The sequence below is a fragment of the Eptesicus fuscus genome, chromosome 5 (genome assembly GCF_027574615.1).
Source record: "Eptesicus fuscus isolate TK198812 chromosome 5, DD_ASM_mEF_20220401, whole genome shotgun sequence".
Classification (NCBI taxonomy): Eukaryota; Metazoa; Chordata; class Mammalia; order Chiroptera; family Vespertilionidae; genus Eptesicus; species Eptesicus fuscus.
In genome coordinates, this window is record NC_072477.1 from 46,482,186 (window position 1) to 46,506,178 (window position 23,993).

Genomic DNA, 23,993 nt, shown 5'->3' on the forward strand with positions numbered 1-23,993 from the left:
TAGGGGAATGCTGGAGGAATGCAGAGACCTGACAGAGCCCAGAATTCAATCCCAGAGGTCTGTTCTGGGAGAGAAACCAGGACACTGAACCCAATTACACATTTATTTCTTTATGTTATTTACCAGTTGAGAAAAATCAGAAAGAAAGAAAAGAAAAAAAAGTGTGGGTAAGGTACAAAAACCTCCTCTTTATCTCTGTGATTCTCCCAAGGTCCTGCTATTGTTTAGGGGCCCTCCCTGTTTCTTTTCTTTGAAGGTACAGAAAAGCACCAGGGGCTTTCCCTAAAACACTGGGTCTTGATAACAGCTCACTATGGTAATATGTTTTAGCACTCAGCCCCACCTAATATGGTGGCTAGGAATCTTCCTCTGGAGTCAGATAAAATCTGGCGTCACAATCTGGCTTTGCCACTTTTTAGCTGTGTGGCCTTTCACGAGTTTTTTTAACTTCTCTGAGACTCAAATTTCTTATCTTTGAAATCTTTGTAATAGCAGACAGCATCTAAATTTCTTGAAAGGAGAAATGAGAGAAGCCATATATAGTACTCAGCATTCTCCCTGAAATTTAGCAATTACTGTGGAGATATTGATTATTGTTTTTGTTGGTATCATTGCCGTGTTATCATTTTGGGGAAAATCTTTAACTCGGGACCAGAAGCAGCCACAAATCTGGGTATCAACTTGGCTTTACTTTATGTTGCAACGCAGCCTGAGACTGCATGCTTGGCAAGGACTGGGAGGTCAGGCTGCTGTCTTCTGCAGTTCAGGAAGGCGGGCAGCTGAGGATCTCACAGGCAGGTTCAGCTAGGCACAGCTACAAGGGACACAGAAGAGATGTTGACATGTTCCATATGTGCTCCACAGATGTTGTAGTGAGGATGGGTGCTGCCTCTCCTACTAAGCCATTTTAAAAAATCATTGCTAGGAAACTGGTTTCTAACTTTATGTTTCTTGGGACAAAAGGGTTGAATTTATTGACAGGCTAATTCAGTTATGTCTAATGAAAACATACCTGAGAAATCATGACACTTTCAGGTCTATGTCCAACTCCAAAAAGCCTATTTCCCCTGAGTACAAACAGGATATAGTGAGTCAAACGACATTTGGCAAAGTCTTTAAATCCACTCCCCTGGAGCAACAACAATTGATGGAATGCAATGAAACAAACATTCTCCTTCATTGCTGGTGGCAGTGAAATCACTACAATCTTTGGGAATGTAATTTGGCTGTTGGTGTCAAAGTGTTTATTTCCTTAGGCTGGGTAATTCCATCCCGGAGAATCTATCCTAAAGAAATAATCCACAAATTTAGAAAAGAGCTGTGTGCATATGTTTGTTCATTGCCTCATTGTGTATAAGAGTGTAAAGATGGAAACATCCTAAATGTCAACCTAAAGGCCTAACAATAGGGGGTTGGTTGAATGAATGAATATTCTATTTGGTAGAATATTATGGAGCCATTGCTCTTGAGTATCATGAAGACATGCATCAGCATAGAAAAGACTTCTGGTATATATCAAGTAAAAATGCCAGACAGCCCTAACCGGTTTGGCTCAGTGGATAGCAGGCGTCCTCAAACTACCGCCCGCCGGCCACATGCGGGTGTTTTTGCCGTTTTGTTTTTTTACTTCAAAATAAGGTATGTGCAGTATGCATAGGAATTTGTTCATAGTTTTTTTTAAACTATAGTCCGGCCCTCCAATGGTCTGAGGGACAGTGAACTGGCCCCCTGTTTAAAATGTTTGAGGACCCCTGGGATAGAGCATCAGACTGCAGACTCAAGCGTTTTAGGTTCGATTCCGGTCAAGGGCATGTACCTTGGTTGCGGGCACATACCCAGTAGGGAGTGTGCAGGAGGCAGCTGATCGATGTTTCTCTCTCATCGATGTTTCTAACTCTCTATCCCTCTCCCTTCCTCTCTGTAAAAAATCAATAAAATATATATATTTTTTAAAATGCCAGACAAAAATGGTATAATTATAACTATGTGAAAGACTCAATAGAAAAGTAGATTGGAAAGAGTTACAAAGAGATATTATTAGTCACCAGAGGCCTGGTGCATGAAATTCATGCATGGGATGGGGGGGGGGTCCCTCAGCTCGCCTGCACCCTCTCGCAACCGGGACCCCTTGGGGTATGTCCGACTGCCAGTTTAGGCCCTGAGGGATCGGGCCTAAACTGGCAGTCAGACATCCCTCTCACAATCCGGGACCGTTGGCTCCTAACCACTTGCCTACCTGCCTGCCTGATCGCCCCTAACCACTCTGCCTGCCTGCCTGATCGCCCCTAACCACCTCTGCCTTGGCTCCTGCTGCTGCGTCTTTGTCCAGCTGTCCGGTCTAATTAGCATATTACACTTTTATTATTATAGATTGTGAAAGGATGATGGAGGAATTGTGGGTAACATTTTTGGACATGCTCCAAGTTTTTAATTTTGTATTTCAATAACTTGTATGGTAGGCAGAATAACAACCCTTAAAGGTCTTCATGTCCTAATCCCTGAAACCTGTGCACATGTTCTCTTACAAAAGGAACTTTATAAGGGTAGATTAAGGATTTTGAGATGGAGAGATTGGCCTGGATTATCCAGATAGTCCCAATGTAATCACAAAAGTCCTTCCAAAAGGGAAGCAGGAGGATGAAAGTCAGAGAAAGATTAGAAAAGCCTACACTGCTGATAATGAAGATGAAGGAAGGGGCCTATGAGCCAAGACATTCAGGTAACTTCTCAAAACAGGAAAAGGCAAGGGAACAACTCCTCCCCAAGAGCCTCCAGAAGGAACACAGCCCTGCCAAAACCTTGATTTTAGCCCAGTGACCTAGTCCAGACTTCTGACCTCCAGAATTATGAGATCATAAGTATGTTGTTTTCAAGCCACTACATTTGTGGTAGTAGGATATGAATATGATATATATAATAAAATTAAAATGAATAATATATATAATACTAATAAATATATCTAAAATATATATAATAAAAATTAATTTTCTAAAGTGCCAGCTATTAAAGCAGTGTATTATCAAGTAAGTTGAATAATTATATATTTTCTTTACACGTATGCCCATGACATTTTTCCTTTGAATGAGGAAGGGGATTGATTAATTTGTAGCATTGACTGCAGAAGAGGCAGACCTGAGTTTGCTTCTCAGCCCCTCAGTTGTGTGACCTCAGGCAAGTTTCTAAAAAAAACTTCTCCTAATCTACATACATGTGGCCCCTGAAATATGATAACTTTCAACTGCAGTGGGCTCCAAGAGGGTGGACTAATGCTTTTTCTTAAGTATATTTTGAAATTATAGAAAGAATATAACATTAAAAACAGACTAGAACATATAGAGAAAAACCCCCATAATTCTTTCATCCTAACACAATAATTCTTTTGTGCATTTCCTTCCAATCTTTGTCATATATACACACTGTGTTAGTCAAGACTCTTGGTTGCAAGTAACCAAAACCCAACTTAAAGTAGCTTAAGTTTAAAAAAGGAAACTTGTTTGTTCAATAACTGGGAAGTGCACTGACTTTTGGAATAGCTAGATTTGTGTACTCAAATAATGTTCTTAGGGTCCTGTATCTCTCCATGCCCTGGGTTTGCTTTTCTCAGTATGGTTTCCATATCCAGGGGAATCTTTTTATGTGGTGAGAAGAATAGCAAACAGCACGGTGAGGCTTCTGTAGTCCTTATAGGTCTTGGTCCCAGAGGAAGACAAAGTATCAATATACTAAATATCATACTGAGACTTTGATTGACCTTCCATTGGTCACATGTCCACCCCTTGGACAAACCAGTGTGGGTAGAGGGAAGAGGTGTCCTGATTGTCCAGGCTTGTATCATATGCCTACTCTTGTAGGCAGGGATTGGGAAGAAGTGTGTGATTGCCATACAACCAGGGGGAGGGGTGGTTCCTTTGATGGACAAGAGCTGTCAGGCCTGCAAAATCAGGAGCCATGCTCTATCCATAGAATGAGTAATTTGTATATCATTCCACAGTCTTCATAATCATTATTTTAATGTGTTTAGGATCACAGCATACCCTAGCTTGCCTAATAAGCTGTTGGCTACTTGGATTGCTATAAAAATGATTCAATTATAAATAATGCTGTAATGAACATTTTCATGCATATAGCTTATCTGTAGTTTAGATTATTTCTGTAAAACAGATTCCCCGAAGAGGGGCTGCTAAGTTAAAGGTGAGAACAATTCATTTCGGCAAATTGTTTTCCAGGAGGGCTGCACAAACATACAGGGAGTGGCCCACTGCGGAGGCTGAGAAGTAGAGTTGTGCTCACTCTCAGACCTTGCCAACTGGTGTGCCCTGAGGCCATGCCAAAGCAACAAACAGGAAATATGCTTATCTTGCTTAAAATGTAAACTCACTTGTACTTTGGGAAATGTATATTAGAACAGCGAGATACCATCTTTCATCCCTCAGACTGACAAAACTTGAAAACATAACACGTGGTGCTAGTGAGACTGGGGAAAGAGGCACCCTCATAATCAGCTGATAGAAATGGGAATTATTACAACCTTCCAGGAAAATAATGTGGCCAAAGACATTAAAACTGATCTGAGAACAACTCCATTGCATTACATAATTACCATTGCTTTTGTGATGAGAACATTTAAGATCTACTCTCTTAGCAACTTTCAAGTATGTAACTGTTATATACTATTAGAGGCCCAGTGCACAAAATTCGTGCACTTGCCGGAGGGGGGGTGGGGTGGGCGGGGGGTCCTTCAGCCTGGCCTTCACCCTCTTGCAGTCTGGGAGCCCTGGGGGATGTCCGACTGACAGCTTAGTGAGCCTAAGCCAGGCATCCTCAAACTACGGCCCGCGGGTCACATGCGGGTGTTTTTGCCGTTTTGTTTTTTTACTTCAAAATAAGATATGTGCAGTGTGCATAGGAATTTGTTCATAGTTTTTTTTAAACTATAGTCCGGACCTCCAACGGTCTGAGGGACAGTGAACTGGCCCCCTGTTTAAAAAGTTTGAGGACCCCTGGCTAAGCCATCAGTTGGACATCCTTAGCATTGCCACGGAGGCGGGAGAGGATCCCACCACTGCCAATGTGCTCACCAGCCGTGAGCCCCGCTTCTGGCTGAGCGGCGCTCCCCCTGTGGGAGCACACTGACCACCAGGGGGCAGCTCCTGCATTGAGTGTCTGCCCCCTGGTGGTCAGCACCGATCATAGTGACCGGTCATTCCACCATTCGGTCATCTGCATATTAGCCTTTTATTATGTAGGATATGCTATAGATGAGGCCCTGCACCCTCTCCAATCTGGGACCCCTCGAGGGATGTCTGACTGCCATTTATGTTGGGATTTATTTATCTTCTATAATTGAAACTTTGTAGCCTTGAGTGGAGGCCTGGGCCTGCCAGGGTGTGTGGAAAGCTTGGCTTCCTCCATCGCCAGGGAAACCCAAGCCTCCCTCCTGCTTGCTCTGTGGCCGCAGCCATCTTGGTTGGAGTTAATTTGCATACTCACTCCTGATTGGCTTGTGGGTGTGGCAGAGTGACAGTTAATTTGAATATTACTCTTTTATTAGATAGGATAGTCAACATGCTGTACAATAGATCTCTAAAACTTACTCATTTTCTAACCAGAAGTTTTACTCTTTGACCAACATCTCTTCATTTTCTCTACCCCCTCTGGTTAACCACTGGTTTTTTTTTTGTCTGTTTTTATGAGTTAGACTTTTTTAGATTCAACATATAAGTGATATCATACAGTATTTGTCTTTCTCTGACTTACTTCACTTAGCACAATGCCCTCAAGGTCCATCCATGTTATTATGAATGGCAGGATTTCCTTCTTTCTTATGGCTGAATAATATTGTAATATATGTGTATTAAATCAACACATTGTACATCTGAAACTTACACAGTGTTATATGTCAATTACATCTCAGTAAAGCTGGGGGGAAAAAGATCTGAGAATCCTTTTTTTTTTTTTTTTAATCTATCCTACATAAAGAAGGTACCAGGTCAATTTTTTGTTTGTGTCAGTTTCTCTTTCTTTACAGGTTATAGCTCCCTTCACAAGCTAGATCCATCATGGCCTTATCTCTTTGGCCTTATCTCCAGAAGGTGCCATATCCATTTTTATCTTAAACAACTAAGCATTTGATATGGACTGGCAGAGGCAACTATCTCCAGTAGCTACTTTCCCCTTCTTCCTTTTAGTGATAGATTTCACAGATCCTATGAGGACCCTTTTAGAGGCCACATAACCCAGCATCCTTTAGGTATGGCCATATGAATAAATTCTGGCCAATAGGAGATGAGTGGAAAGGATGTCTGCAGACTCCAGAGATGGAACAATCAGATTTGTTCATCTGGAAATTCTGGCCTTTGAGAGATACCAATGAATGCCTGCTGGTCTCTTGAACTGAGAAGAGACAGAATTGGGAGCCACAGATGGCTGCTTTCTGCCACGAGAACAGAGAAAGAAGTGGTTTGCAAAGAAAGGGATTGGAGCAGATGCAAAACAAGAGGCAGGATGGGGATACTGTGAGGTCTGAGGGTGCTCAAAGCAACTTTTCCCAGTCCTGGCCCTTATTCTTCATGAGTGAGGCCATACCACTACTGTCCTTGGTCCTTTTAATAGATTCTCCATTTTCCTTTAGATAATTTGAATAACTTTTGTTATTTGTAAGAAAGGGGAACTTCATAAATATACAGTTCTCCAAAATAACCCTGTTTTTTATATATGATAGGCAATAAGGTGTAGCAAGAAAATTTACTGAGATGTTGTGTTTTGTTTTTGCTGATGTAGAAATATTAGAAAGAACAACAGCCATCTGTTTATTCTTGAGGTTTCCTGTTCCATGTTCTGAGAAGGTAGAAAGGCCTTAAGTTTCTGCCTTAGAGGGAGTTTGAGCTACTGGGCTGAAAGAAGTTACCGAAGGCAGTCTGCTGTCCTAGGTTTGGTTTCCAAAAGTTTGAGTTTCTTGGGAGAATATTTTGGAGGAAGGGAGAGAGTGTTCTAAGGTGGGGTAGGTGGAAACAGATGGAGTGAAGTGAGAGTCCTTGAGATAGAAGGATAAATGTCAGTAGATTCTGTGACTTTGGGGAACCTGTACCATAACCTGGCTAGTCCCAGGGAGATTTCAGGACACTAGAGGGGACTGGAAGCCTGGTGCATCCAGAGATACTGGATTCTGGCTTTTCATGACTGACTGTCACTTCCTGACAATTAGACTTTATTTTAAAAAACAGGGAAGCTTGAAAGATTTGGCCCACGGGCCATAGTTTGCTAACCCTTGAGTTAGAATATCATCATTTATCAACCCTCAATGAATTAATAGATACTAGAGGCCCGGTGCACGAAATTCATTTATGGGTAGGGTCCCTAGGCCTGGCCGGCAATCAGGGCCCATCTGTGGGGTGACTGGTGGGGCAATCGGGGGGCCCCTGCTGGCACTGGTCTTGGCCGGCCTCGTGTCACCTGCTCGCTGGCCCTTCCCCTGCTGCCGCCGCTGGTCACCTCCCTCTGCGGGGTGACTGGCGGGGTGATTGGGGGGCCCCCCTCTGGCACCCACCTTGGCTGGCCTAGGGCCTGCAAGCTGGGGGAAGCTCCTGCATTGAGCATCTGCCCCCTGGTGGTCAGTGCACATCATAGCAACCAGTCATTCCACGCGGTTGTTCCGCTGTTTGGTTGATTTGCATATTAGGGTTTCATATAGATAGATGGGCATTAGACATCAGTGGATGTTAACTTCATAAAAAGGGAGACAACCAGTCATTGTGTGCCTCCCTGGTGATGCCAAAGACCACTTAGAGTCTTGCCAAAAGCACCAAACCTAGTCTGGATGCAGCTATATATTTATAGGAAATATAGGAAACAGAGAAGCATATTGAACTGCACGAAGAGTATGCAGTCAGCAAAATCTAGACTGTGGGAAGTTTCACAAATCAAAAGGATTCTTCAACAGATTGGGTGAAGTAAAGGGACAGAGGGAAGATATGGGTTAAAAGAGATTTAGGGATGTATCAACTTGCAGAAGGATCGGCAGAACTAAGTTCCAGTTTAGGAATGCACATTTGGGTGATTATAAAATCAGGATTTGTGGAGTGTTGTGATTAGGAATGGGCTCATGGGTGGGCTTCTGGGGTGGGTGGCAAGGTTCTAGGTCAAGCATGTCAAACTCAAAGGCTAACACGGGCCAAATAAACAAAGTTTAAGTTTACTAGTATGTGGGCTGCAAAAAAACAAAAGCTCCAATTTTCATAGAAAGTAGGTCTATTTTGATAGAGACGTGCTGAAATAAATGAGTAATCATTAACATACAATAACATACAATACAATGACTGTGGAATGTCAACTGAATGAGATGAGGCTAGGTTTTCCTTTATTTCTTTTTAAAAGGATAGAACTTCCTCCAAAAAAGTCCATCTGTAAAGCTGAGCTAAAGATCCATTTGAAGTTTTTCGTCTCTGACCTGAATGCTGTCAAACAACTGGAGTATTCAACCAAGGGCAGGAACTAACATTCACAGAGAAAAACCAACATGCTTGGGCTCTGTGCTGAGTTCTTTATATACAGCAATATCTTTTACTCCTCCCACCATCCAGTAAGGTGAATATTTTCTCTGCATTATACAGGTAAGGAAACTAAGGCTGAGAAATTAGAAGTGACTTAATGCAGCCCTAGCCAGTTTGGCTCAGTGGATAGAGTGTTGGCCTGCAGACTGAAGGGTCCTGGGTTCAATTCTGGTCAAGGGCACATGCCCGGGTTGTGGGCTCAATCCCAGTGTGGGGTGTGCAGAAGGCAGCCAATCAATGATTATCTCTCATCATTGATGTTTCTATCTCTCTCTTCCTCTCCCTTCCTCTCTTCCTCTCTGAAATTAATAAAAATATGTAAAAAATATTTAAAAAAAAAAAAAAAAGAAGTGACTTAGTGAAGGTCACCAGATAGTGAATAGCAAGGCTGGAATTCAAACACAGGTCTGACTTCAAAGCTTAGAATACAAAAGAAGTCCCACTTTTCCTACCAGGGAGAGAGAGATTTAAGGTGTGAGGTGCTACTGAAACCCAGAAACTGATGAAATAATAGTCACTTCTCTACTTCTTTTCCCCCTACTCTTTCTCCTATGTCCTTCTCCCTAACCTTATTTATTCCTCAAAAATCCCTATAGGGTCCTAAATTCCCACTCATAGGATTGTTGTAAAGATGCAGAGCCTTTTTGCTTAGCACATAGCCAGCATACAATACATCATGATTTTAAATTATGTGTTGCCCATACCTCCTGGCTGCCAAGGACTCCAAACTCTTCCCAAAGACTGTCTTTGTAGTGTCCCACTTTTGGGATCCAGTTTGTAGTGAACCCCTTTCACGTCCCGTGTGGTTCAGGGTTCAGGTTCAGGGTTCGGGCTCTGGAGGAGGCCACACGCAAATGAGACTAGAAAATATTAATTTGGAAATATTGGGGGCCAGGTGGGAGCCCAGCTCAAGAGGAAGGACTCCGCCTTGCTCTGGGCTTGAAATCCCTTTTATTAAGACTTTGGGATCCACCCATAGCCTTTAAGCAGGCAACTCCAGTAATAGCCAATCAGCAAGGATTTACATAAGATTAAAAGGTGGAGGTTGCTTTAGCTACCATTATCTCAACTAGACAGTGAGTGGTTGGCTCTGACCTTTCAGAGCTTCAAGGTTGACCAGCCTTCCGGGTTCCTTGTCCACATCTCTCTGCTAGTGAAGACAATGGGCGGCTTCCAACATGTCTTCTCATCAAAATATATCTGACCTTTCCTACTTTTCACCATAGTGATATTGTATCCTAAAATGTGCTCATTCCTCTAGTTAACACATTTTTAATACATTTTCACATGCTAAATTGGATTCCTGAGAGTATTTGGACTAATATGAAGAAACTAGAGGCCTGATGCATGTAATTCGTGCATAGGTAGGGTCCCTAGGCCTGACCAGCGATCAGGGCCGATCTGTGGGGCAACCAGTGGGGCGATTGGGGGGGCCCTGCTGGCACCTGCCTTGGCTGGCTTGGCACCGCTCGCCGGCCAGCCCTGCCCCCCGCCAACCACCCAATCAGGTGCCACTGCCATCGGTCACTTCCCTCTGCAGGGGGACTGGCGGGGTGATCGGGAGGCCCCTGCTGGCACCCACCTTGGCTGGCCTGGGGCCTGCAGGCAGGGGCAGCTCCTGCATTGAGCACCTGCCACCTGGTGGTCAGTATGCATCATAGTGACCAGTCATTCCACCAGTCGTTCCGCTGTTCAGTTGATTTGCATATTAGGCTTTTATTATATAGGATAACTCAAATGGGTTAAGCTCCAATGACCCACAGAGAAAAACTGTTGTAACATTAACAAACTCAAATGATAGAAATTTCAGACCCAGAAGAGGGGGGTGGATCATACCAGAGACAAGCAGGCCTCTGAGAGTTCCCCAGGTTGTGCCACAAAGCTCTTCACCCCACCCCTGCAGCCCCAGCTGTGAGTTTCCTGAGAGCTGGGCATGTTCAATGCCTGAAAATTAATAAATATAGAATGAATGAATGAATGAGACCTGAAACATAGGACTGTTCCTTACTTCCCCTAGGCCTCAAACTAACCCAACAAACTTGCCAACTTTTGGCAAGATTTTTATCTGCCTTTGGCAGAATATTCCTTCCCATCCCCTCCCTCAGTGAACTCTGCAGACCCTCAGACAAGGTCAGAACAGAATGAATCATGCCTCAGTGAATGAAAATGGACCCCATCACTATGAAATATGAAATAAAGCTTTCAAGAGCACAGAGAAAATGAGAAGGAACAGGTTTTTCTGTGTGTGGCAGAGAATGTGAGTTACTGCAGATAGTTGAAGCAATCACTAAAAATCCAACAAAACTAGTTTCTTGAGAAATATTCACTTCCTTTTCAGTATCTACAGATATGTAGATGGTCTATTTTGGTGACAAACCAAAGCAGTATAAATAAAAAGAAACTTAATTGCTTAATATAATGAAGATTGCAGGGATAAATCAAGCTTCAGAAACAGCTGGATTTGGGTAATCAAACAAGATCATTGTGAACTCTGTGTCTCACATCTATGTCTAGACCCTGCATTACTCTGGGATGGATACATTCCCAAAGCAACTCTCTGCATAAAGAAGGCATCATAGCACCTCAGGGCTCCAGGCTTATGTTGTCCATAGAACTCTTTTTTTCTTTTCTTTTTTTAACTACAAACTAAAACACAGATACAAAACACACACACACACACACACACACACACAACACACACACAACACAAAAAGAAAAAAAAAACTACCACATTTGCTCAATCTAAGGTGAACATTCTTGTCACTACCACAAGATGAAGAAATAGAATCTCACCACCCCCTATCAGTTTTCCAGTAAACATCTTTGCCACAAGACGTTTGGGCAAGCATTTCACCACCTAAACTCATTGGCCATAAGGTAATTTTACCATAAACATAAAATAACTGGCCCTGCCAGTGTGGCTCAGTTGGTTGGAGCTCTCTCTCTCCCTTCTCTCTCTAAAATCAATAAAAAATGTATCCTAAGGTGAGGATTAAAAATAAAAAAAAAGATAAACTAACTGGTTGACAGTTTGGGTTTGTTTTTGGCAAACTTAAGGTATGGAGTTTGGTTTCATTTCTCCAGTGACAAAGAAGTTCCTGCAGTACTCCCATTTTTTTTGGAGGGGGGGTGGAATTAATCCGCACCAGAGGCTATCCTTCCACTGATTTTTAGAGAGAGTAGAAGGGAGGCAGAGAGACAGAGATAGAGAAACATCTATGTCAAAGAGACACATTGATTGGCTGCCTCCAGCATGCATCCTAACCAGGGCCGGGGGTGGAGCCCGCAACCAAGGCACGTGCCCCAGACCAGAATCGAACCCAGGATCCTTCAGTCCATGCTCTATCCTCTGAGCCAAACCAGCCAGGGCAGTACTCCCATTTTTATATTATACTAGAGGGCCGATGCATGAAATTCGTGCAAGAGTAGGCCTTCCTTCCCGTGGCTGCTGGCACCGGCTTCCCTCTGGCACCCGGGACTCGGGCTTCCCTCGCAGCCCTGGCTTTGTCCAGAAGGTTGTCCGGAAGGACCTCCAGAAGGATGTCCGGTCTAATTAGCAGGTTAAGCTTTTATTATTTTAGATAAATCTTACCTCTCATAATGGCCTATACCGCAAATAGATGGGGTGGTCTTAAAATAACTGATCATAACAGCTACATATAAAGCCAGATTGTACTCTATGATAGAACTTATCAAATCATTCCGGGAGCACAGTCATCTATTCTATCCATCCAAACCAAAAGTTTACCAAGCTATGTCAAATAAAAAAGTGGTGGTTACTAATTCACATGGTCTTTGAGAACATTAATTATCAATTCTTTAGCTGGAAATGGATACCTCTTTTAATAAAGAAAAAAATTTTAGCCAAAAAGAAAACAAGTGTGATGCCAAAGGAATAGATGAATCAACATGCCATAAAAAAATGTATACTATGAACAAAAGACTTAAAAGATTTTCATTTTTCACAAAAAAGCTTTTTTTGAAAATGTGTTTTTATTGATTTTAGAAAAAGAGAGGAAGGGGGAGGGAGAGAGAAAGAAACATCCATGAGAGGAAAACATTGATTGGCTGCCTCCTGCACTCTCTCTACTGGGGATTGAGCCCCCACCCTGGGCATGTGCCCTGACCAGTAATCGAACAGGTGACCTCTTGGTGCATGGGATGGCACTCAGCCAGCTAAGCCACACTGGCCAGGACTGCAATAACATTTTAAATTTTATTATTACTTTTTTATGTTTTCTTAAGTCCTTCTTAATATCTCTGTTTTAATTTATGTTCTTTTGTCATTCACAGTGAAATTACTTTATGGCCAATTAGTTATGCAGCAGAAATATTTCGGGCAAAAATGTTTAGGGGAAACTACCTAGACCAATCATGTCAAACTCGCCGCCCACAGGCCGCATACGGCCCACAATGAATATTTTTGCAGCCCAGCCAATATAACGGTATGTAAGAAACATTCTAATAAGAATTTCATAACTTAATTTTTACAATATCCTGTTAAACATAATTATTAATAATGAACTACAACAGTCGCTAATGACTGATTACTATAATCATTTTTCATTCATTTCCCTTATGCACTTTATGCATGAACTATCCCTGATCCAACCTGCTACAATTTATCTCTTCTAAGCTCTTGTACTCAGAACTTTCTAATATCTATCTATATCTATTTCTATATCTATCTGTATCTATATCTATCTATATCTATCTATATCTATATCTATATCTATATCTATATCTATATCTATATCTATATCTATATCTATATCTATATCTATCTACTGTATATCTATAATCTATATACTAGAGGCCCAGTGCACAAATTCGTGCATGGGTGGGGTCCAGCTGGCCAAGCCTGTTGGGAGGAGGAGATGGTGGGAGTTTGGCCGCTGGCCTGCCCCAATCAGGGCCTGATCAGGGCTGGCTGGGGGGAGGGGCTGCGGGTGATTGGTCAGTGGGCCCCACCCCCGATTGGGGTGGAGGGGCCGATTGGGGGCAGGGCCAGCCATGGGTGGAGGGGCTGTGGGTGGTGGGCCAGTCCCACCCCCGAATGGGGTGAGGGGGGCTGGTTGGGGGCCAGTGGCCTGGGGGCGGGGCCATGGGTGGTTGGCTGGCTGGCTCTGCCCCTGATCAGAGTGGGGAGGGCCAATCAGGGGTGGAGCTGGCTGGGGGGAGGGGCCATGGGCAGATCAAGGTGGTGTGGGCCCAAGGGGGTGGGGCTAGCTGGGGGGAGGTGCCACAGGAGGTTGGCTGGCTGGCCCCAACCCCCTATCGGGCCGGTTCACTGGCTGCAGTGGGCATCGTAGCAACCGGTCGTTCTGGTCACTGGCTTTTTATATATATAGATAGTCTCTGTACTATTTTTTAATTTTTTTTAGGGAGAGAGAGAGAAAGAAACATAGATGTGAGAGAGAAACATGGATTGGCCTGTAAAGGCCCTGACTGGGGATTTAACCTGGAACCTAGGTATGTACCCTGATCGGGAATCCAACCTGAAACCTTTTGGTGTATGGGAGGATGCTCCAACCAACTGAGCCACCTGGCCAGGGCTCTACTATTTTTTTTTTTCTAGAACAAAGATTTGCCTTGTTCATCTTGTTCCCACTGTGCTATCAGTGTCTGGCAGGGATAGCATTAGATAAATGTTAGTTCTCTTCTTCCCCTTCTCCTCATTATAGGCACACTTTTTTCCTGTAGCTTCATTTTCTTTGTCTGACATCAACATTCCATTCCCTACTGCTGAGTAAGAAAATGTTCATATGTGTCTGCCCCAGGCAGTTGTGTTCTGATAACACAATACTAACAAAATGTTGTAAAAATAATTTATTTAAAAATGGTTACAAAGGCGACATCTGTAATACTTTCAACAATAAAGATAAATTGAAAAAAATGGTTACTTCATTGAAGGCTTAAGTAACTAGTGTGGGAAGTTGTTAATACTGTTTAGATGGTGGGTTGTTCTGGTATACATGATATTTCACTTAGAATATGGATTTCATATAGGAATCCTATAAGGTTTGCATTTAGCAAGAAGGAATTCCAATTCCAAAAACTCTCTGGCAATCTTGTGTTCCCATTTTTAGTATTCTTGCTTCCCTTAAAACTTTTGGCAGATCAATTATTAATTAGCGAGAAGAGAGACAATGACTGTGTTCTCATACGTAGATGTACATAACAAAAATTCTAGGCAACTTTCATGGCTTGGAGGTGTTTTGAGAATAATACATTATTATTAGAACTAGAGGCCCGGTGCACGAAATTCGTGCATGGGGAGGGGAGGGTCCCTCAGCCCAGCCTGCACCCTCTCCAATCTGGGATCCCTCTCACAATCCAGGACTGCTGGCTCCCAACTGCTCACCTGCCTGGCTTCCTGATTGCCCCTAACCGCTTCTGCCTGCCAGCCTGATCACCCCCTAACCACTCCCCTGCCAGCCTGATTGATGCCTAATTGCTCCCCTGCCAGCCTGATTGATGCCTAACTGCTCCCCTGCTAGCCTGTTTACCCCCAACTTCCCTCCTCTGCCGGCCTGGTCACCCCTAACTGCCCTCCCCTGCAGGGTTGATTGCTCCCAACTGCCCTCCCTTGCAGGCCTTGTCCATCCCAACTGCCCTCCCCTGCTGGCCATCTTGTGGTGGCCATCTTGTGTCCACATGGGGGCAGGATCTTTGACCACATGGGGGCAGCCTTCTTGTGTGTTGGAGTGATGGTCAATTTGCATATTACTCTTTTATTAGATAGGCTAGAGGCCTGGTGCATGGGTGGGGGTCAGCTGGTTTGCCCTGAAGGGTGTCCTGGATCAGGGTGGGAGTTCCCTTGGGGTGTGGGGCGGCCTGGGCGAGGGACCTGTGGTGGTTTGCAGGCCAGCCATGCTCCCCAGCGACCCAAGCGGAGGCTCTGGTATCTGGAATTTATTTATCTTCTACAATTAAAAAAAAAACAAAAAACAAAAACAAAAAAAAACTTTGTAGCCAAGCCTCCTGCTCGTTCAATGGCGGCAGCCATTTCTGTTGGAATTTATTTATCTTCTATAATTGAAACTTTGTAGCCTGGAGTGAAGGCCTGAGCCAGCCAGGGTTGCAGAAGCTTGGCTTCCTCTATCGACGGGGGCAACCCTAGCCTCCTGCTCTTCCAGCTCTGTGGCTGCCGCCATTTCTGTTGGAATTTATTTACCTTCTATAATTTAAACTTTGTACCCTTGAGTGGAGGTCTGGGCCCGCCAGGTTGGGTGGAAAGCTTGGCTTTCTCCATTGCCAGGGAAACCCAAGCCTCCCTCCTGCTCTCTGAGGCTGCAGCCATCTTGGTTGGGGTTAATTTGCATACTCTCTCTGATTGGCTGGTGGGTGTGGCTGGTGGGCATGGCTTGTGGGTGTAGCGGAGTGATGGTTAATTTGCATATTACTCTTTTATTAGATAGGATATGTAACTTTTTATATTTAGTTCCCCTCTCAAATTTTACCACCTGGATGAAGTTCTCTCTGTCCGGCAAGCTCTTTTCTGAGTTCCGGGAATGTTTAATTTTCTGCATCATCTGTTAGCTTGTTATCATATTGCTTTTATTGATGGCTGTTTTTTTGGTGCAAGTAATTGTGTTTCAGAATAATGTTAATTGATCTTTGGGTTAATTTCAAATTTTACCTGTACCCAGAGAAAACTGTCATGGTTACACTGTGTTTAAAGATGATGTATTCCAGAGAATCTACTAAAATACCTATCATACACCTATAAATATCAAGTTACAGTAAACATCTTGCCTTTTCTTTTATTTTTATTGTTTAAAGTATTACATATGTCTCCTTTTCCCTTGATTGACACTCCACCCGCCACTCCCACCACTCAGGACAAGCCCCCACCACCCCAGTATCTGTGTCCATTGGTTATGCTAATATGCATGCATACAAGTCCCTTGGTTGATCTCTAACCATCCCCCTCCCCCTGCCTTCTCTCTGAGGTTGGACGGTCTGTTCAGTATTAACCTGTCTCAGGATATATTTTTGTTCATCAGTTTATGTTGTTCATTATATCCTACATATGAGTGAGATCGTGTGATATTTATCTTTCTCCACCTGGCTTATTTCGCTTAGAATAATGCGCTCCAGTTCCATCCATGCTGTTTCAAATGGTAAAATTTCCTTCTTTTTTATAGCAGCGTAGTATTCCATTGTGTAGATGTACCATAGTTTTCTAATCCACTCATCTGCTGATGGGCATTTAGGCTGTTTCCAAATCTTAGCTATTGTAAATTGTGCTGCTATGAACATAGGGGTGCATATATCCTTTCTGATTGGTGTTTCTAGTTTCTTGGGGTATATTCCTAGAAGTGGAATTACTGGGTCAAATAGGTGTTCCATTTTTAGTTTTTTGAGGAAACTCCATACTGTTCTCCACAGTGGCTGCACCATTCTGCATTCCCACCAGCAGTGCACGAGGATTCCTTTTTCTCTGCATCCTCACCAGCACTTGTCATTTGTTGATTTACTGATGATAGCCATTCTGACAGGTGTGAGATGGTACCTCATTGTTGTTTTGATTTGCATCTCTCAGATGATTAGTGACTTTGAGCATGTTTTCATAGGTCTCGGCCTTCTGTATGTCCTCTTTCGAAAAATGTCTATTTAGATTCTTTGCCCATTTTTTGATTGGATTGTTTATCTTTCTTTTGTTAGTGTATGAGTTCCCTGTAAAATTTGGAGATTAAACCCTTATTGGGGATAGCATTGGCAAGTATATTCTCCTGTGCAGTGGGCTTTCTTGTTGTTTTGTTGATGGTTTCTTTTGCTGTGCAAAAGTTTATTTTGATGTAGTCCCATTTGTTTATTTTCTCCTTAGTTTCCATTGCCCTAGGAGCTGTATCGGTAAAGATATTGCTACAACATATGTCTGATGTTTTGCGGCCTATGGAGTCTTCTAAGATTTTTATGGTTTCCTGTCTTATGTTTAAGTCCTCTATCCATTTTGAGTTTATTTTGGTGTATGGTGTAAGTTGGTGATCTAGTTTCATTTTTTTGCATGTATCTGTCCAATTTTTCCCAACACCATTTATTGAAGAGACTGTCTTGACTCCATTGTATGCTCTTGCCTCCTTTGTCAAATACTAATTGAGCATAATGGCTTGGGTCTATTTCTGGGTTCTCTGTTCTGTTCCATTGGTCTATATGTCTGTTCTTGTGCCAGTATCAGGCAGTTTTGAGAACTGTGGCTTTGTAATATAGCTTGATATCTGGTATTGTGATCCCTCCAACTTTGTTTTTCTTTCTCAAGATTGCTATGGCTATTCAGGGTCTTTTTTTATTCCAGATGAATTTTTTGGAGAGTTTGTTCTAGGTCTGTGAAATATGCCATTGGTATTTTAATGGTGATTGCATTGAATCTATAAATTGCTTTGGGTAGTATGGACATTTTAATGATGTTGATTCTACCAATCCATGAACACGGTATGTTCTTCCATTTATTTATGTCTTCCTCTATCTCTTTTTTCAATGTCCTGTACTTTTCCAACTACAGGTCTTTTACCTCTTTAGTTAAGTTTATTCCTAGGTATCTTAATTTCTTTGGTGCAATGGTAAATGAGTTGCCCTTCCTTTTTAATCCCACTTCTCTGGAGGAGTAGTAGGGTAGAATAAACAAGTTCCAGAAGTTGGGCACCTAACTTTACAATTTTGTTCATTCAACCAATGAAAAATATAGGGGGATAGAATCCACACTGTTGGTTATTTAGCTATCTTTTCATGGATCTTTATTTCCATCTTAAGTTTTCAGGATCCTAGAGGGCATGGGCCTACTTTGTACAGCCTCTATTTCTAACCAGGTGTTTTTTACATAGTAGGCACCAATAGATATGAGAAAGGATTGAGTCACACACACACACACACACACACACACACACACACACACACACACTTTCTTGGTTTCAGAATAAAGTGCTTACAGTTATCTCAAAATCTTTTTGAAAAGAAGTAGAGTATAAATAAACACATAAATAAAAATAAAATATTATCACATTTTGGAAATGCCTGTTGGCCTCTGATTTGCAATATTCCCTGGATCAGAAAGACTGGCTGCAGGGAGCTATTGGGGACAGTCTGTGAGGTGGAATGCATTCTTTTTTTTCTGGTGCTTAAACACAAGCTGTAAGAACAAAATGTTTGCAATTAAGATACCACTGATTTTTTTCTCCATTAATTTCATCTTTCTTCAAAGCTAATGGGGATATATAATGATTCCACATCAAAGACTCTTTTCTAATGGTTTAGGAGATGTGTGTTTTATTAGAACAAAGCAAAATTCACAACCCACAACAGAGCAATTAGTTGAAGTTATTTTAGAGTTGATTTACGAATCACTCTTCTTGAAATGAGCTGGATCCTCATCTCCTTTTAAACCTCCTTTTCCAAGAAGCCTTCCTAGCTCTTTGTCCTTCCTCCTGTTCCATCCTCCCCCGCCCCCATACCCTTGTCCTTGCACTCACTTCACATGTATTATAATATTTATTTTCTTCCCTATCTCCTCCCATTGGACCATAAGGGATCTTGAGGTTAGGTATAAACCTTGCTCTACTCAGTATATTCAATGCCTTGCACAAGTGCCTGGTTTATGCCAGGCATTCAACAAGGATCTGTTAAGTGAATGAATTAATGGTAACACCTCACATTTAGGTGTACTCCAGGCTTACAAAGTACTTTCCTATGTTGTGATTCCCATGATATTGAGGCAGGCAGAAAACCTATTATCACCCATATATACAGATGTGAGACGAGGGTCAGAAAGGCTGTGTAACCCGAGGGCAAATAGGCTGCCTTTCCAGGAGATACCAGGACTCATGACTGTGGATTCTGGCTCTGCAGCCCTTTTCTAAACATTGGAGCTATTTGTTTCTTGAGCCAAGTGCCAAAGGCAAATCAACTTTATCCCCAGAACCCTTTCAACCTTCTCCTCTTCTCTGTCTTTACTCCTTTGTTGGATTCTTTCACTTCTGACTTAGCCCTACTTTTTATTTAGGAGGCACATATTTCCTATTTACAGATGAAAGATGAAAAATATAAATTCTTCTATTGATTCTCCAGTTCCTCTGTCTGGGACCTCCTGGTTGGGGTGTGGGATTATGGAATGTGTGGCTGACATGGGGGTGCTGTACACATGTGGGAAAAGATGTAGCAGACTGAAGTGGCCAGTGTGTGCTGCTGAGACTATCAGGGCAAAGGCCTGTGATGCTGAGGCCTTGGCCTTGAGTTCCTTCTATCCCCCCTCCCATATCCAACGTTTTTCTCTAGGGGAAATCTGGATACAATGAACTGGTAAGAGTTGGGAGAATGATTCTATCTAATAAAAGAGTAATATGCAAATTAACCATCACTCCGTTACACCAACAAGTCACGCCCACCAGCCAATCAGGAGCGAGTATGCAAATTAACCCCAACCAAGATGGCTGCGGCCACGGAGTGAGCAGGAGGCATGGGTTTCCCAGGCAATGGAGGAAGCCAAGCTTTCCGCACACCCTGGCGGGCCCAGGCTTCCACTCAGGCTACAAAGTTTCAATTATAGAAGATAAATAAATCCCAACAAAAATGGTGGCAGCCACGGAGTTGGAGAGAGCAGGAGGCTTGGGTTGCCCCCGGCGATGGAGGAAGCCAAGCTTTCCGCACACCCTGGCGGGCCCAAGCCTCTACTGAAGGCTACAAAGTTTCAATTATAGAAGATAAATAAATCTCAACAAAAATGGCTGTGGCCACAGAGTGAGCAGGAGGCTTGGCTCCGCTCAAGGCTACAAAGTTTCAATTATAAAAAATAAATAAATCCCAGATACCAGGGCCTCTGCTTGGGTCGCTGGGGGGCATGGCCGGCCTGCAAACCACCACAGGCCCCTGGCCCAGGCTGCCCCACACCTCAAGGGAACCCCCACCCTGATCTGGGACACCCTTCAGGGAAAAGCAGCTGGCCCCCACCTGTGCACCAGGCCTCTATCCTATCTAATAAAAGAGTAATATGCAAATTGACCATCACTCCAACACACAAGATGGCTTCCCCTATGTGGTCAAAGATCCTGCCCCCATGTGGACACAAGATGGCCAGCAGGGGAGGACAGTTGGGATGGACCAGGCCTGCAAGGGAGGGCAGTTGTGGGCAATCAGGCCAGCAGTGGAGGGCAGTTGGGAGGCACCAGGCTTGCAAGGGAAGGCAGTTGGGGGTGATCAAGCCTGCAGGGGAGGGCAGTTAGGAGTGACCAGGCCGGCAGAGGAGGGAAGTTGGGGGCGACCGAGCCTGCAGGAAAGGGCAGCTGGGGGGGGGGAACCAGGCCTGCAGGAGAGAGCATTTGGGGGGGGCGGGGAACAGGCCTGCAGGCTAGGGCAGTTAGGGGCAAACAGGCTGGCAGGGGAGCAGTTAGGCATCAATCAGGCTGGCAGGGGAGTGGTTAGGGGCTGATAAGGCTGGCAGGCAGAAGTGGTTAGGGGCAATCAAGAAGGCAGGCAGGCGAGCAGTTGGGAGCCAGCAGTCCTGGATTGTGAGAGGGATGTCCGACTGCCTGTTTAGGCCTGATCCTACCGGGATCGGGCTTGAAGTTATTTTAGTGTTGATTTACGAATCACTCTTCATGAAATGAGCTGGATCCTCATATGTGCTCTCCTTTTAATTCTCCTTTTCCAAGAAGCCTTTCTAGCTCCGTGGCCACAGCCATTTCCAAGAAGCCTCCTGCCCGCTCTGTGGCCGCAGCCATTTTTGTTGGGATTTATCTATCTTCTATAATCCCTACCGGGATCGGGCCTAAACGGGCAGTCGGACATCCCTCTAGGGGTCCCAGATTGGAGAGGGTGCAGGCTGGGCTGAGGGACAATCCCTCCCCCCCCCCCCCCCCATGCACTAATTTCATGCACTGGGCATCTAATGTTGACAATAAGACTCCAGCATATGGAGATTTAAGAATTAGAGTGTTTAGGGAAGGGGTAGCGTGGTCAAGGTGAGGTTGGACAGTAGTTAAGGCTTACTTGCAGACATTAACTGTATTTGTTACTTGTATGAAATTGAATTCCGTTCTTCCCAGACAGCCCTGAGGGTGGAAGTTAAGGAGAGGGCAAAAGAGAGAATCTCTTAAATGGCCTTTAAAGTAAGTAGAGTCCTTTTCTTGAAAGAGAAAAGGTAATGATGCCTACATCATTAGCAAGTAAAAATGACAAGGGAGTTTGTTGGCTTTATCTCAGCTTCACACATAATACCCAGATCATACAGCACTAGCAACAATGACATCACTCTACATATACCCACTCCCTCACATCTAGTTTACCAGAGAGGTACACATTTTATATGGACAAACTTAAAAGTTACACACATTTAAATAAGGCCTAACATTTAATGAGTAATATACTGTATGTCAGAAACTTTATATATATTTTACTTCTCACAGGAACCCTGTGATAGTAAGAACCAACATTATAAGTTGACAGATAAGAAACTGAGGTTCAGAGAGGTCAAGCAACTTGCCCAAGGACATACACCTGGTAAATGGGATCCCAGAATTCTCATCTATGTCTGACAGTGAAACAAGTTATTTCAGAGTCAAATAACTCTCCAGCTAAACTGCCTCACATACACCCAGTTTAACCAGTCTTTACCTCTACCATAATTTTTTTTTACATTAGTGAAACATATATGACTTGTATGTTGTATTTTCCTCTTATGTCCCCAATTAGTGAACTTCTTGAGGATGGAGACCAACTCCATACCCTCAGTCAGTTGGACATAACTGGTGCTCAGCAGAATATTTTTAAGGAAGGACACCTGGAAGGTGGCTAGAAATACAGGAGCCTAAGAGTAAGAACAGGTACAGAAGGAAGACGGGGACAGGAGTATCATTCAACAATGTAATGAGTACCTGGACCGGTGTTAGGTGCTGGGGATACAGTGATGACCAAGCCAGTTAGGGTCCCTCACGGGACATCATTGTAGAGTTCGGGGTTATGGTTAAGGATGTCAGTCAACCAAAGAAAATGTACCCCGTGAGCCTCAGCACTAAAGAAAACCAAGGATCGGAAGCCCCAGCATTTGCGGGATTCTGGCAGTCCGGCAGCGCAAAAACATGAATAATAAGATATTAGTAGGTCAAGTGAAATACTTTCATGTGATTGAACTTGACAGGGCAAAGGTCTAGGCTGTGATGGGAGATAAAGAGCGCAGAGCGCAGCGTGCGCGTCCGAGATAAAGGGGTGTGGCCGACCGGGCGCTGCAGTCAGCTTTTCTACGCGGGGTTTCGTCCCGCAGCACCAGGAGGCCGGTCAGTGGGGTTTTTCCAGCCCACCGGGAGTTAAGAGGGGCGCGCTGCCTGGCTCCCACTCCTCACCGCCCTTTGTGAAACGCCTCCATTGTGCTTCATTGGTGGAGTCCGGTCCACTCCGCGAGGGCTGAAAGGTGAGGGCTGCGCGGTACTTGAGTCTCCAAAGAACCTAGGTTTTCCCCCACCCCAATTCAAGCCTCTTCCCTTTCCCCTCGCTCCCGCAACTTCCTCGGGCCCTCCTCCCCAGCCCCTCTCGCCTCCCGCGCTCGGCCTGGGGGGCGGGGCGAGGGCTCCGGGCTGCGCGAGAGTTCCGCCTAAATCCCGCGAGACTCGCCTGCCGCTGCTGCTGCCGCCGCCTCTTACGTCTTTCCCTTTGACAAGTCGCCGCTGCTGCAGCAAAAATAAAGGACGCGGCCACCGCCGCCGCCGCCGCTGAGCGGGGCTCGGGTCACAGGGTCCGCGTCTCACCCGGAGCCGCGTATGGTAACGCCACCTCTTCTGTCTTCCTGGCCGCCTCTGCTTGCGCCCCGCCGGCCGGGCAAGGCTGGCCGGAGCGTTCCGGGGCCGCTGCCGAGCGGGGCGCCGGGGTCCCGGGTGGGCGGCCGTCGAAGGCCTGAGGGATCCCTGCCGGCGCGGTGAGGCCCCCTGGCCCCAGGGGCTTCTCGCGGCCCGGATGCCTACAAAGTCACGTTAGAAGCCGAGCCGCTCGCCCGAGAGGGCGGAGGGACCCGCCCCTCCGGCGGCTGGCTGTACGTGTCCCTCAACCATCCAGGGTCGCATCTCTGACCTTTTCCTTCACCCCTTTATCCGCTAACGAGCGCCCCTCCCCTGGCTGGGGCCAGGTGGGCCGGGCGCGGCGGTCGACCCCCCCCCCCCCCGTTCCCCCCCAGATCCAAGGAGAGCTGCGACCCCGGTGTCCCTCTCGCGGCCACCTTTGGAGGGGTGGAGGTTGAGGTTGGGACGAGGTGTCTTTCTCACTTCCTCTGCTTTTGGGTGGGGGCAGCTCATCATCTGGTAAACCTTTTTCCAAATCTCCCGCCTCGGTAAAATAATTTATAGCCTCTGGTAGCAGGAGGGAAGACGAGATGCATTGTTTAGTCTTTGGAGTGAGATGAGGAGGATGATGACAGGAGTTGCCCCAGAGAATATGGTGATGGGTGGCATGTTCATGGGAGAC

The 23,993-nt window shown here is 44.7% G+C and overlaps 1 long non-coding RNA gene across 1 annotated transcript; it reads right to left on the reverse strand.

Annotated features, from left to right (window-relative positions):
• Positions 1-744: 744 nt before the first annotated feature.
• LOC129149145 (uncharacterized) lies at positions 745-23,041 on the reverse strand. Its single transcript, XR_008556110.1, has 3 exons — positions 22,418-23,041; positions 1,013-1,067; positions 745-814 (listed from the first exon to the last, which is right to left on the reverse strand). It is a non-coding gene; the product is annotated as an uncharacterized LOC129149145 (long non-coding RNA).
• Between the last annotated feature and the right edge of the window lie 952 nt (positions 23,042-23,993).